The 16,285-nt window shown below is 41.9% G+C and overlaps 1 protein-coding gene across 1 annotated transcript in view; it reads right to left on the bottom strand.

Moving 5' to 3' along the window:
* Nucleotides 1–15,959, bottom strand: part of LOC117136420 (irregular chiasm C-roughest protein) — a 117,212-nt gene extending 101,253 nt beyond the window's left edge. The window contains exon 1 of the mRNA XM_033297331.1: nucleotides 15,225–15,959. The gene's annotated coding sequence lies outside the window, so the exon portion shown is untranslated. The remainder of the gene's footprint in view (nucleotides 1–15,224) is intronic.
* Between the last annotated feature and the right edge of the window lie 326 nt (nucleotides 15,960–16,285).

Genomic DNA, 16,285 nt, shown 5'->3' with positions numbered 1-16,285 from the left:
CCTTCAACTTGAAGTTGCAAGCCCCCAACTTGAGAGTTTTGGCCAACCTGCGATTGGGGCTCAAATGGTGGTAGGGGCGCTGCGTCCAATAAATGGAAAAAAAATCAAAATCAAAATCATGAGTACGGATCCGGATTGGTGGCGTCAAATGCCGGACTCAATATTCGACGGAGGAGCAAAAAAAAAAAAAAACAGAGAAAAACAGGGACTGCAATACACGAGTTGTACGTGTAATTGAATTTTGTGGTGCGTCGTCGCTGGCGTCAATTTATTTGACCACGTATTGTGTGTGTGTGTGTGTGTTTGACCGCCGTTGGCCGTGGTAGGCGGGTAGGGGTAGGGGGATGGGTGTGTGTGTGTGGCAGCGGGCTTGGGGCGGGTGGTTGGTCACTACGTGCGTATTACACGCCGAAAGGGTTATGGCCAGCGTAATTGTATTGGCCGGGCTAAACATGGCGCTTAGTTGTCTGTCTGTCCACCCAACCACCCACTTTTCGCCCGCACAACCCCTTCGTTTCACCACCCCCCACCCTCTCCCCCTGTGGTCTGTGTTGCACGCACGTTTCTAATTTTGTGCGTGGCTTGTTAATTTTTTTTCGCATTTCGCCGCTGCTCATTGCCGGCATACAAGCGGCCTTCATTTGGCCTAAATGAAAAGCTCTTGGAATTTTCCCTCATTTGGCTGGCGGCAGAAAACAAAAAAGTTCATTTAGCTATGAGCTGTTTATTATCCGCCAGTTGAGTTTCGATTTTTGTGGCTGTCAATGTGAGCAGTTGGGTTTTTGGCATGGATTCTTTATTGAAATGGTGCTTGTAATTTCAAGAAACCAAAGTAATTAATATTAAGAAAAATTCCATTGGGGAAAAAAGCTGAAGCAATAACATAAAATATAACGTATTTAAAGCAGAAGAAAGCTTTTTATTGTTGTACGTATTCTTTATGTATAAATGTACATCTCATGTTACATCTCAGTTCAAACTTCATTAGCTAATTTCATACCCCATATGTTTAATTAATAATAGAGCCTCGCCAGAGTATCCCCTTTATAAGCAAGCCATGTTTGCTTTTTGCAGCTCAAACATGCTCTAAAAATACACAATTTGCTCTGGGTAAACAGAAATGTTAATCCGAAAGTCAGCCCCTCCTCATTCGGCATCCGTAAGATACTTTTCGTGCTTGGGCCAAGCCAGGAAAAATGGTTTCACAAATCTCATGCATCAACGCTTGACAATGTCCGAAAGAGAGAGAGAGAAGCGAGAGCGAGCGAGAGGCAGAGCTTCAAGTCCTCCACAAACACTAAAACTGAAATCAAATACCTTTGCCCTTAAGCACAATTGACATTTTGCACATGACATGGCAAAGCGGGAAAGAAAAGCCGAAACAGAGCGAGGATGGAAAGGAAAAGCAGGTGAAACTCGATGCTGCACTTGCCCACTGACCTCGACAGTGGGTGGGGGGGGGTTGGAAAAATTGAGGAAAATGGAGAAAAATGGGGGGCGTGGCATGACATTATACGCTTGTTATAATCCCTGGCAACATTTTTATTGCAATTGTCAACCGGGGCCATAAAGCAGCCGAGAATCCCGACACCTACAACCGTTTCCCTTCGTTCCAATGCGAGGCGACACAAATTGAAAATATGACAAGAAAATTCGCTTCAGCAGCAAGTAGGTCGGAAAAGCTGGCTGGCAAGGGGGGTGGGTGGTGGTGAGGGGGGCGTGGTCCCTGATAGAGCTGCAACTGTGGCAGTTTGCTAACTTGCCAAGAACTGGCGACGAAAGCATATTGATTTCGGGAGCAGTGGGGAAAATGTTTTGCCAACGTTGCCAAAAGGAAAAATGGCAAAAAAAGAAAAAATGCAACGGTTAGTAAAGGGTAAATTTCATGTGTGTGTGTGTGTGTGTGCGGGTTGCAATGAAAAGCGCATGCATCAAGGTGAAGTCAGCAGTTTCCTCCTTTCGACGACCGCTGATGCTGCAGATGTGCTCAGCCGAGCAAATAAAAATAATATTTTATCCACGGCGGAAAAATCGAGAGGAAGAAGGCAAGCAGAAACAATGAGTCGAAAATGCGTTTTCGTTTCGTTTCGTTTTCGTTTCGGTTTTCCCGCTCGCCCATTGATATGCGCGAACAATGAGCCAGGAAACTGGGCGCCACTAAAGAAGCCAAAACCGAAACTCACCATCTATATATAGTGTGGTAGTTGCTCCTTGTCTATATAGCACCATATATCCCTCGACTGACCCAGATAGTCGGGCTCCATGCAGGAGTTTATTAGCTCGGCCAAGTTTACGAGCCGCTGCGCAAATCAGTGGCAGCGGATAAAAAATTATGGCACTTTGGGGCATTCCTAATAGTGTGTGAAACAGGAAAATTCGACTCGCGTATCAGCGAATGTGCGGGGGGGAGTTCATTTCCACTTTATAGATTGCCACATGGTGCACAGAGGTTTTAAAGGAGAGCCTTAAGATTAAGCCAAGTTGGTTGGTCGATAACTACTTCATTGGTGCATACTTGTAGACCGCTTAATTCCCTGCATTAAAACAGCAATGGATTTCCATAGTTAATATAATATATAATATATAATATATAGAAAGCAGAGCAAATCCTTACCAAAATCGTCTAAAACCATCCGCATAATGAAGCACAACTTGAGGTGCAGTCCACTTGGTCAACTGGCCCAAGTGGATCGTAATGTCGTTATAATATTAACGCACAAAACAAAACTTTTATTGAGGCCAGTTGGCGTTGGCGGTGGTTGGCTGGAGTTTCCTGCTTTGTGTTTCGCTCTTTTATGAGCGTAAAAAATGCCATAAAAATGTTTAAAGTCGACCAAATAGGCGCTAAGCAGCACAAAGTGCACTTGTTGAGCGCGTTTCCAGTAGCTGGGCACCTCATTTCCTCGTTTAGCCGCTTATATTTATATTTTCATTTTATTATATGAGGCATTCATATTGGTCGAAAAGTTTTGCCACGAACTCTTGAGCTCCTGTTGATTTTGGCCGCATTTAGTGCGGATATTTTAAAGCCTTCTTTATGACGCAGGATCCATCCGCCAGTTTCTTGAAACTTTTCGAACTGCTCTCAGCTGGACTCTTAAGTGGGTTAACAGTTTTCCGTTTCTCTCGACCATAAGATTGGAGATATGCTCGTAAGTTTCGTTTTACGAGATCACCGTATTGGCATGCTGGTCATCATCGCAGGACCCATTTAATCAGCCTTTCTTTATGGCTTTCGCACTTAAGTGGCCGGCGTAAAAACGACTTCTGGCCACGCCCACACGCCCTGCTGTATGCAATAAAAACTAAACAAATCGCTGCCAATGGCACTTATTATCACCTGAGTAGATTTATCACCTGCTGACCGCAACAGACCAAAAATTAATATACAAATAGCACACACAAACACACGTAGAAAGAGAGATGCGGAAAAGCAGGTAAACGACAGCCGTGTTTATAAATGGCAACTGAAATGTAACACGACGACTGTCTATGTGAGAGAATATGGCCAGGAGTGGGCGTGGCCTTATCACAAGCACTCACACAATGGCTGGCCGCCCTTTGATAAATTTACTACACAAATTGAGTCGCTAAATTAGAACATTTATTTTTGCTGCCCCCAAAACAAAAAAAAAAACAGAAAGGACGATGTCTAAGGAAGCGAAAAGGAAAAAATCCCCCAAGTGCGTTTGCCACTTGATGTGGCATCTAAGGAAACCCGAATCTGCCACGCCTCCCCACCCCTCCCGTCCAGCAAAACCATCTCCTCCTTGCCCCCTCACCGCCCACCGCCCACCGAGCACCCGGTCATGTTGCCTTCATTATTTTGGACCAGCGCATCGACATCGACTGGCTGCACTTCATACTTAAGCTCGTCCAAATCTCGAGAGTGTAATTTATTGTTATCATTTGTTTGGCTAAAAGCAAAAAGACGACCAGCACAGCGAAGGACGAACGAGAACCCAAGAAATAACCAGGATTCAGTTACGAATGGTAACTTGGGAATGCTCTTTGGTTGGATATATATTAAAACTCAAGGGTATTAGAAACAAATTATCTTATACCAATCTATTCTAAATTTAAAACTAGTTTAGTATGTTCAAAATTAATTTATTTAAAATTAAATATTGCTATAGATATCACAAAATCTACAAAAGATGTCTAAAAGTGTGCAGCTAACTGCATGAAACCCTTGCAATCGTAATAAATTACTGCATACTTTTAGCCAGCTTAGAAAACCGTGGTGCCATAGCTGAGATGCTCTGATGTGCAGGGTATACGCAGCGATTGTGCCATGAGAAAAAATTAAGAACCCACGAATAAAGCGTGGAACGAACGAAGAGGTGGGTGGGGTGAGCGAAATAGAGGGCGTTGCTGCACACATACAGACGCGTGCGCACGCACACACACTCACTCGCATACTCACACATGCACGGCATTTAGATAACTAAAGTAATTTATTTTATATGGAGGTCATGTGCTCACGGACATGTGAACGTAAATAGCAAAAGGAAGAGACATTCACACAGATACTAGACAGCGGACTATCCTGTTTGTGTGTGTGTGTGTTAGTGCTTGTGTGTGTGTGTGTGTGTGTGTGTATGCTGGAAAATTACGCACCGAAACTGAGACATTTCCGCTCGGCACAAATTTTGTGCTGAGAGCAGCAGAAAACAGAAGCAGACCTGGAATCCGGATCTAGAGAACCAGGACATGGACATCAGTTGTCCCAATTTTATTGCCCACTTTCGTTGGGAATTAGCATGCGAATTAACCAGAACTATAACTAGAACCAACAACTAAAACTAAAACCAAAAACCAGTGGAGTGCAGTGTGCCTACCGAAATGAAACCAAAAACCGAAGAACAAAAATCGAAGTCAAAGTTGAAAATTCAATTTGCCCCACAATTCCAGTTGCGCAACAAACTTAATTAAGTGTAGTTTTGGGCTCGGCGGCGGAAGGAGCGTCGAAGGACTATCGAATGTTTGGCGCAAAATAGTTGGGCATACTTTCTGGTGCCCAGAAATGATTTAATTGGAAAATTGTTTAGCTAACTGAACTGGGCGCCTATCAAAAATGCATGGGCCAAGTGGTACAGAACGCATAGTTTTGTTTCGGGCCAGATTGCTAATTGAGCCGAATCTCGGGCATTAAAAATGCAGCATGCCCAATTTGTGCGTTGGAGTGGGGCAGCGGAACTTAATTAAAACGAAATTTCATCCTAATAGGTCGCTGGGGGAAAAACACATACCTATGCACACACACACACACACTCAGCCCCCCAATTGGCCCATTAAGCTGGGATAACAATGATGCCAATAAGCAACAACTAGTGGGCCCATTTTACATGTGGCCCCAACAAATTATTACAAACCTAATGACCTAATATATAAATTTTAGCCCAACAATGGGTACATGGATACATGGAACCATGGAACCAGCGGGTGTGCCCAACATCCCTTGCTGATAAGATTTTCGGTGGGTGGGCGTTGGGTCACATGCAAAAAATGTAGACATTATCTGGGCTGAGGAAGAAAAAAAAGAAATGTGTATAAAATCCGGAAAGAAATTGCCCCTAATTTATGAGTGGAAAATGCGAGAATCCACATACGCACGCCAAATAAACGGCCCTATTTTCACTGGCTGCTAATATTTTACCAGGGTAATTTTTCGCCATGTTTTTCCATTGCATTTCCCATTTCTTTTTTTGAACAAATAGGCAAATGGCTGGGAATTCAACGGCTTAGCAGTGATACGAAGAAACCGCAGTAGGGGATAAACTTTGCATAGTTTAATCCAGAAAAGAGTGAGTTTAAGCAGCATGTGCATATAGTTTTCGTGTCTGAGCTTGTATGCACTCAAGTGGTTGCATTCTTAAATTGGATTAAGTGGGTTTTTACCATGCAGAGCACTCCGGGCATCGTTAGCTTTCGGCAAGATATTCACAGGCGTCGTTGTTGTTTTCCCTTTCTTTTTTTATTTATACTCGTTCCAGCTTGGCTTTTCGCTCGAGAAAATTCGAATTTAATTAAAACAAATATTAAAGCACTGTTTTCATTCAACATCGGAGATAAAGTGCAATTTCAGGCTGAGCGTAGATGCGAAGTGTTGTCCCAAAGTGCAAAACAAAGCAAAATATCTTTACCATTTGAATAAACTCACAAGTTCATGAGTGCTCGATTTTATTAAAAAATAAAGTTATACACTATTTGCCAGCCGAATAGTGCAATTAAAAAATAATATAGAATACACAAGTTTTTATGCAGTTAAGTGAAGTCATAAACAAATTCGTTTTAAATATATTTTAAGAAAATAGTACGGCAATTATAAAATTCTTATTTTCTTCATATATCTGAAATACAAAGATTTGGAAGTATAGAGCATAAGTGTAATCCCTCCGTTTGGCCAAAAACAATGTGGCAAGTGCAAAATACGGTTTAGTGCATTATTTACAATTTGCATTTTCCCAGAAAAGTGCCAAGGGAAAAAAGAGAAATGTTTAAAAACAATATGCACACAAATTCAAAAATAAATAACCAGTTGGATTGAAGTCGAAGCAATACACTTTGGCAAATTAGAAAATCCCAAGCAAACAACGAGTCCAAATGCTTTTGTGAGTTTGCATAAAATTAAAAACAAATGAATCACAGAATCTTAAGAAAATAAAAAGTATGGCAAAGGAAAATGTGTCGTTCGGTTTGAAGGGGAAAAAGCGAACAAATGGGCCAATAAGTTTCGCATAAAGACTGCTTACAGAACTTTATCAGAACAGCAAAAGAACTGACAAAACAGTCAATCGGCGACATAAATATGAAACCTGAATAGACACCCAATCCACCTGTACTCTCAGTTATCAGACTTGGCCTAAACGCGACTCTTTCACACAAGAACACGTCGCAACATTGGATACGACATCAACAATAAACAGCACAGAGCTGCGGGAAAAGCGGGTAGAACGAATCCTAAAGGACCTCTTCATTCAATCAATAGGAGTCGGGGGCTTCGAATAAAAGAACAGAGCAATAAACATTTCATTGAAGACGCAACAAAAAACGCATGGCGCGGCATAAAACAGCATCAAAAGAGCTCTGGGGAAAATCCAGTGGAGAGGGCCAAAATGGCCGGGAAGGGAAGAAACTTGCAGCGTTTATCGGGGTAACACGAGACACTGGGACCGCCAACGCAGTAAAAATGAACCAGAAGTCATAAAAATTGAAAGCTCGCCTGGAGTATCGCAGTATACTAACCCACCGGTTTTGGGGTCTGCGGAAAAGGCCAAAACAACGAGAGAAATATGTATAATAAAGAAAATTGAATATGCCCAAAGGCGGTCAGGGAGCAAAACACCAAAGAAAACAAAAGCACACAGCAAAACGCAGCCACACGGTCCAGACGCTCACTTTTGTCCCACAAAAAGCGGGGGAAAGCCAAAGAAAATGCTGCCAACCACCCGAAAAACAAACTAAACAAAACTGATTTATATAGTCGCACATACTAATACCCTTTTTATGGTTATGAAAATAAATTAACGAGGAATTAACCATAAATGTGTCTTTCTGCATTGCATAAAAGTGTAAATGTAAAATGTAAAATGTAGAAATCTTTAAGATATGTATCTTTATCTTTAATTTGATGCTTGTTAACCATTTTAAGCATTTGAGCCACATACCCTTGCCTAGAGTAAACACCATGCGCTGGCGAATAGCGAAAACCAATTTCAGCTTGGTCTCTAAATGATCCTGCCACGCCCCCTTCCCCGCTCAGCCCCTTTCCACCTGCCTTTGAGCTGGCTTCGGTTAAAATGTAAATTTTATCTCAACGTTAAATGGCTGGGCTATGGATACAGATATAGTGACAGCTAAAGATACAGCCAGCGCTTTCGTCGATTGCGATTTTTATGCGACACAAAATCTGTGGCAAACGGCAAGGCTTCTGGCTCAATCTGCTTTTTACGGCAGACGCAAAATATAAAAAAAAGGGCAAAACTAACACTAAGCCAATGAAATTTACTTAGTTGGCGACATGCGACCGAAATTGGCTGAAATCCGGAATGGCCAAGGCCATGAAACTGGTTGGCCAAATGAGTTTACAATTTATTGCGGCATCGAGATTTTCTAGATTTCAAATTGTTTCTTGGGTTTTTGAGCCAAACATGCTAGTGATTACATAACTTTCCACCATGGAATTAACCGATTAGCCATTAACACTTCATACTATTTATATTTAAAGCGGCTAAAAAAGGGGGGCATCACTCCTGGGGATTCGCTGAAAGATGCGCTGCACAGTCAGCTGGAGTCTTTGCAAAATTTATTTATAAACTCATTTGCATACTCCAAAACAAGAGCTCCCTCCACGCAGCCTAAGCTGTTTGCATATGCAAAACTAAGGCAGTGCAAAAATGCGAAAACAAGTTGGAAGATATAGTCATCTATATAAATAGCCAAGGGGAAAACTGTCGCACGTTTTTCGCTCCCATTGTCCCTTTCTGCTCGCAGATTTCATTTCGATTTCGGTGTCAAGAAAGTGCAGATCTATCTTGGCGTTTTCCCCAACGTTTTCCACGCTTTTCCCCCAGCCACAGCTGAACTGGGAACTCACAGTTCTTGCTGAGAAATGCGCCACGTGGCTGGGGAGAAGAATAAAGTCATAAAATTGAATTGGTAATTTTTTGTGTTAAGAGTAGAAATTAAAATAAATTGAATTGCCGCTAAGACGGCAAAAGGAGCAGGATGGAAAATGCAAATGAGTGCCACATCGATGGCAACGGAGGCGGAAAAGTAGGGAGCCAAGGATATAGGTTCGCCTGATTTTTCTGGCCCACGAAATGAAAACAAAATAAAATGGAAAGGAATCAAGCTGAAAAAAAAAGAAACGGAAAGAAAAGAAAAGAAGCAAAATCGCTTAACAACAAGACCGAAATAAATGCATTGTTGTTGTTGTTGTTGTTGCTCTCACTGTTTTTATTGCCAACATCCTTCGTCCTTTGTCCTTCTCATTGTACATTCCGCTGTTGTTGTTGGTGCCACCGCCGCTGTTATTGTAATAGGATTACTGCATAAATTAAAGTATTTGCCGTGGCATCATCAAATAAGATTTGCAACGCCCCACCCAACCACTCCACCCAGCCACCCTGTAACACCCTGCACCACCCAGCACCACCCACCTAACGAGCTACAATGCGCGAACATCAGAAATCGCAAGGATAAGTGCGGCGAAAGCGTAGAAAAAAGCAGCAGGACAAAACAGCTAAGTAAATAAATAAGTGTAGGAGCAGAGAGAGAGACAGAGTAGGCACGATGCCGGCTGACTCACAGAAAGAGATGGCTGGCGACTGTGAGAAAGAGACGGACAGAGTACAAGTGGCTGTGGGGACACGTAAAAGTAAAGTTTATTGCATAATTTTCGACGGCTTAGTTAAAGTGTAATGTAAACACAAAAGCCGGAAGATGGGAAAATGGAGGCAACAACGAGAGGCAGATATAGCTTGGCGTAAAAACGCTGGAAAGGTCAAAGGGAGATGAGACAATAAAAGTGCAGATTATAAGAAAATATGTCACTGAAGCTCTTATATTCTTTTCCCCTCCCCTCCTAAGAAACTCGCAGCTTAAGAAGATTCTTCCATGACTGAGCAGAGTCACCCAAAAAACAAATTGATTTTATTAACGGTTATGGTTCGTATCATAAAACATACTGACCCCACATGCAGTGATTTATGTTGACCAGAGTGCTAAACATGCAATTAGAATATCTTAAGGTAATAATATATATATTATGTATTTATAATAATTATATATAATTTATAATAAGCTTATATAATAATAAGCTTTCTGCACGTGCAAATTCTTTACCAAAAACAAAGAGTAGTTATAGTTTCTATTGCAATAAATCAAATCTGACGTTTCTGCCCAATGAGACTTTTAGAGTGTTATATTACACTGATTTTATAAAGCCAGATGAGTGAAAATTAATCAAACTACGCCCATCATATTTCACATCGCAAGTCGCCGGTTGTTCTCTGGGGTCCAAAACATCTACCGCAAAATGTATGAAATATTTATGGAAAAACCACTGCCCACCTCGGGAAGCTCTCATGCGCTGGGAAACTTCCGCTGACAGCCGGGAAACCAGCGGCAGCGAAATCACTTTGGATATTTTCAAACTAAACTAAATACGCGAAAGCCGCAAATTTCATTTTGATAAAATTTTAATTTGGCCAAAAGCCCAAAGCCAAGAGCGCTCGTTAGCGGAGAGGAGAAATCTCGAAACGGAGGCTGTGACCTCGCCGCGCGCCTCAATAATTCAAAGATGTTAAGCCGCAAATTGGCATTGGCAGTGGCAGTGGCATTGGGGCCAAAAGTGGGTGGTGGCCACGGACCCGCAGAACCCGCAGCTGGGACTCAGACAGGATATATATGTACATCCGCTGGGGAGCCCAAAAGGCAGCGACTGAAGGTCTGACACGCACGCATTAAACTCTATTGGGTGCTAATGTTTTTCCATCCAGCCATCACCACCTACCCCTCACCCATCCACCACGCTTACAGAATTTTCATAAATTCAGCAATGAGCTTGTCGACACACACAAATACACACACACACTCGCGCGCAGCCTGCGCCGTGTATGTGTAATAAAAATACGCTAAAATGTTTGTATCACACACATAAACACGCTGCTTATTGCCTACTTCCAGGCGCAAAGAGCACAGATACGCGGCTGCTTGCGAGTATATGTGTGTGAGTGTGCGTATCTGTGTGTGTGAGTAGCCAAGTGTGTGTGAGTGGCGCTTCCGCTGGGCGGTAATGTTGTGCCCGTCGCTCGTTTATTAAAGTGCTAGCTTTAAAAATATTATTCCTATTTCGGCTAAGACTAAAATAAACTGAAAAACATAGAAAATTAATATGCGAACAAATATTGCAAATTAATAATGCTCTTGCACCACCATCCATTTTTTAACTAATTCGAATATGCTTTGACAATAATTTATTTTATTTTCGCTAGCCTTTTATTAAAATTTCTATTGATTCACGATTATATTTATAAGCTTATTGGAAATCCTTTTGAGCGTAAAAGAACTAGATTTTAAGCCAATTTAGGCCAAATATCGCACAAATGCATATTAATTTTTCCACAACAGTATTTATATAAGGTAGTTTATTAATTTGCACATGCACATTTGTGAACTTTCACATGCTAAAATCTAGTAACTCCTATATTTTATCGCTTTAAATGAAAAATTTAAATTTAATTAGGTTTTTTTCACTAAATTTAAAGCTAAAGTTACTAGATATTTGTTGACAACATCTGAAGTTGCCCAAAAAGACGGAGTTAGTTGAGGATTAAACTCTTTGCGAAACATATTTGCCCGCTTGATGTTATTGGAAATTCAAGGAATTTTTAGTGACTTCCTTTGGGGGAACTGAGTCAGTCAGCTTGCCATAAGACCCATGCACCCATCCTTATCCCGATTCCCCCTTCCCGATTCCCATTTCCATGGCCAGCAGCACCAGCATCTCGGCACATCCCGAATCCATTTGGTATATATGCTTATGCGCGGGCTTATCGGCGCTTCAAGTAAACAGACAGGCAGCTATAAAAATTTGCATTTGACTAATGCCAAATATTCGGGGACGACAACGACAACGACAACGCGAACGAGGGCTACGAACGCTATCCGATAAGCTGAGGCATCCTCAGCATTAACCCCCTACTGCCAACCCCTAGTGCCACCCCCTATTTGCCACCCCCGCCCCCTTTAACCCGTGAGTCAACCCTTGCAGACGGCAGCAACAATAACAATGTCTTGGAGGAGATGCCAATGCGTTTACTGATTTTTTGAGTGCGATACGTGCAAAGATTTTCCTTTCTCTGCTTTTTTTCACCCGTCGGATGGTGTGGGGGAGGGGGGAGGGTTGGTGGGGGTTGAAGTGGGCGGTGGGTGGTATGCTTTTATGCTATTTCCTATTAAGCTATTTGTTGCTGGCTCTCTTTTATCGCTCTTTACTCTCTTCGGCTCTATCTCGTTTCATACCCCACTTCGCCGCTTTGTGAGTTTGCCAAATTTCGTGTATGGCAGTTGCATTGCAAAAGATACTAAAAGCTTACCCCACACACACACCACACACACACAGATACTAACACTCACATGTCTCGTTTATCGATTTTCTTCACCCCCGATTTTCTGCACCCTGTGTGTGGATTTTTGACATGCCAACGCATTTTAAATTTGCATTTTTTGGCACCCGAACTGGCCAAAAATTTGAGCTAAAAGCATTAGGGCCATGGCTTTGCCAGCCAGTTTAAACTGCAGTTCAACAAACGAAATTGCCAGAATATGCCAACAATAGGACTTTGTTTTCGTTAGCAAAATATTGAAAAATATTGCAATGCAAATATTTCAAAATATGTATAAAAAATAATTCAGAAAAATTGATCAAATTTATGGACGTGTTACTGAGGGGGGAATATGCATGAGTGCAAATGCAGAATATCTTTAAAGAATATGTATATGTGTACATATAACTACTGAGTTCAATGAAGTTATTATGGTCTTAAGACTTTATAAATTGGGAAATGTTATTTAAAACTAAAGAAACTAAAGTTTTTCAGTTTCCTTATGTAATAAAATTTTATTTATATTACAAACAATCAAATGATAATTACATACTCCAAATTTAATTTTTTAAAGCCTTTCAACATATTATCTTCTCATATCCTTGATGTACACATACATACATACAGGTGTAAGCACATTTAATCTGATTATCGCTTGGAAAACGTGAGTGTTTGTCTCTTGTTAAAATTTAAAAGTTTAGTCACCTTCTGGAACTCGGTAGCCAAACCCAAACCCACACAAAGTCCCAGCTTTCTTGAATCCTGTTTTATAAAATTTATGACGAAACATACACAAGAATATACATAAATACTATAATAACTCACTGTCACGAGTTATGAGCTCGTACATACATATGTACATATGTGCGTGGTACAACCGCAAACCGACGAGATTTGGAAGGTAACTTTTGGCCAAGTTGATTTATTTTTGACTGACGTATTGGTAAGCATTTGCAAAAGATACAGCTGCTTAAGACCAAAGGTCCAGTTTTCCACATGCTAATTAATATTTTTACACTTTGCAATCACTCCCACGACGAACATTAAAATTGCTTTATGTTTTCAAGCGATGTCATTAAGTCTCGACACGCCCACAATTAAAAGCATACGCCCTCGAAACAAAAAAACAGAACAGAACAGGATAGCAAAAAGTTTACAAAAATTATTATGAGCTCTTATAATAGATTATGTCAAAACGTAACCAAACCTTGCCTGGAGTCAGGAAAATTCCTTGGAATTAATTTGAAAATACGAAATGCGTAGGGTGGCTGGCAAAATAGCTGTGAATTTGTTGTGTGTCACGTCCAGTGGAGTTTTTTTTTTATATTTTTTTTTCGCTTGGCATGGAAATTTTCATTCCTTATTTTCTCGAAGGCCATTTCTGGCAAATGGCATCTAAGCGACGCATAATGAGGACTCAGGCCGACGACTTTGCGACTTTCTGCGGTTGCCCCTTGGCCCAAAACGAAAAAAACAAAAAATGGAAAGAAAAACCCAAAGCCGAACGTCTTTAAGAGCAAGGGAAAATGGGAAAGTATATACACACAATTGATTTAAGCTGCTCGGTTGGGGCCCCTTTTCCTTTTCCCTTTGGCTTTGACTGGGCGTAATCCTATTTTTCATTAATCTAATTAAGCCTGCGTAGAGAGAAAGCATTTTCGGTAGACGAGGCCAATCTAATGAAATTATGGCCCAAGACAAAGGGCCGGAATGCAGCTCAGGCATTATCGATTAGCCGGAATTGAGGTCAATTAGCCCGAGATGAGGCATTTTTGGCAAGCGAAACCTGCCCAATTATCAAGCTTTAAATTTAATTCCAACTCTTGCTTCGGAATTTAAAGGCGCCAAAGGATTCTTGGAGCAAAGGTCTTCAAAAAGTATGTATATAAACGGAAAAATAAGAATTCTCCTGGGTAATCTCGCAGCTGAAACCTTGACAGCCAGGAAATATTTAATACCCTCTGCCATATTTAATAATAAAAACCTTTTAGACACTGCGCCAAAAAAAAAAAACAGAATGTGAAAGGAGGTCCTTTGGGGATTCTGCAGGACGAGAAGTGCGATAAATGGGGAGCAGAGATGAGCCGGGAATGGAGTGCAGGGCATTCAAAAGTGCACACTAAATGCTCGGGCGCCTGAAAGTATGCTTTCAATTGTGCGCAATTTAGTGCGACAGGACGACAACAAAAGGACCTCTTTTCACAGGCTACGTATATTTGTACGTGTGCGTGTGTGTGAGTGCAATTGTGCCAGTGTTAGTGGCCGACTAGGTGCGAACAAACACGTGCGAAAACGGCGCCTAAAACAGGCAGCACAAAAAGGCCAGCGACTGCGGCTCATTGTTTGCCATCATGCCCTATGATTTCTGCTTCGCTCTCTGGTCTCCGCTTTCTGCCTTCTGCCCTGTGATTGCGATTATTATGATTATTGTTTACTAAAGCCGGGAGTGGAGCAGAAGTAAAGGCAAATATCATAATAAAGGTTCATAAAATAAAACGGCCTGCTCTGCACAGCAAGAAAGTTTGTCTCTAAGAGCATTTATATATGAAATTGCCCGTAGAAGAATATGATTTATAAATGTTTCAGATTTTCACATTTCACAACACTTGCGCTGTAGGCAAAGTGCCAGCTCTTTTGGCAAGTCAACTAAACTTTCTCTCCGTGTAGGCGACTTTTCTTCTGCTCCCTTCGGCCAACAATGCGACATGGCCGCGCTAGTTTTATGTGGCACATAAACATAGCTGCCACTCGCGTTGTTGCACGCTTTTTGGCGCGCAAAAACTTTGCCGCTCGCTCTCCATTTTATTGCTTGTCTTGCACACACAAACACACACACACAAGCACAAACGCACACTGGCACACAGCTTTTGTCATTCCATTTCGTTTCGTTGTCGTTTTGTTTTTCGCCCATTTCGCTTCTTGTGCCAACAACCTGCCACGCCTGAAATATGCTTGCTGCATACTTTTGGGCGCTGGGCATGAAATTAAACGCCAGAAGTATTTCACGATATAAATAATCCTACTTCTTGGAGTTCAGAAGTCATGTGCGATGCAAACATTTATTTATGGAATACATTTGGAATTTAAGCTACGAAACCAAGCCAAACTAACCTGTTAATTGGGTATCACTTTGCAGGACCAGAATACTTGAATATTTTCTTATTCGAATTTACACTTGAGTCTGCTCTTTAGACGGAAATTTAGCACTTTTCTGTCTTGTTTATCTTTTGGCCAATAAAACCGGGGCTTACTTTTTTTTGTTTGGGCTGTGATTACTCTTCTGGCGTTGGCAAATTAATGTTGCGCCTAGTCGACCGGACGCGGAAGTAGCTCCGGCGGAACCGGAAACCGGAAATTGCGCGCACAACAAGCGACCCACCGAAACGCTGGCCACACTCACAGCACTGCACTTCACTTGAGTTCAGGGTTCTGTTGTTGTTTATGTACGCGACACGCAGTGAAACCGCAGAAAATCCAGCCGATTGACAGACAGCGCGGCACTCGATGCGTATTTAAAAGCGCTTGAAGTGCAATTAATAATGATTTTTACTTTTATTTTTATTTGTATTTAACACACGCACGCACTTCACAGCGCCGCGTAATTAATTATGTTTGCCCAGTGCAGTCGCGTTTTTTCATTTCTGCATAGATTGTTTAAATGATTGCCATTTGCACATGGCCTGCACTGATCTAGCTTAAGCTGAGCCAAGCTAAGCCCAGTTGAGTTGAGGAAAACTTAGTGGGGAAATGCCGGAGACTTTAACGCACGCCGCACGCTCCGTTGCGAAATTCGATTTTCCACCAAATGTACGTATATATTTATCTGCAATCGCCACGACGCACGTCCGCTGCTGACGACCAACGCTCGCAAACTGAACGGTAGTTCGAGCAGCGCCGTTATTTTGGGAGAGGTGGCCCACAGCATCGGGCTGTTATATCGAGTGTTATACGACGTGCCGCCTTCCAGCGAGAGAGCGAGAGAGAGCGCGGCGACTTTCTTCGATTTCTCCATTTCTATTTCTCTCCGCTCTCCACGCGGCGCTCTCTCGTTTTGGGCGGCCCTTTTGTTTGGCGGCATTCGCCGGATTCTATTGCAATTGCCGGCAACGGAGATTCTCCAGAGGAAACTTAACTGCATTTGCTTATAAATTATGTCTTGACTTGGGTGTTAA

The sequence above is a fragment of the Drosophila mauritiana genome, chromosome 2R (genome assembly GCF_004382145.1).
Source record: "Drosophila mauritiana strain mau12 chromosome 2R, ASM438214v1, whole genome shotgun sequence".
Lineage (NCBI taxonomy): Eukaryota > Metazoa > Arthropoda > Insecta > Diptera > Drosophilidae > Drosophila > Drosophila mauritiana.
This window is presented reverse-complemented; position numbering and strand designations above follow the sequence as displayed.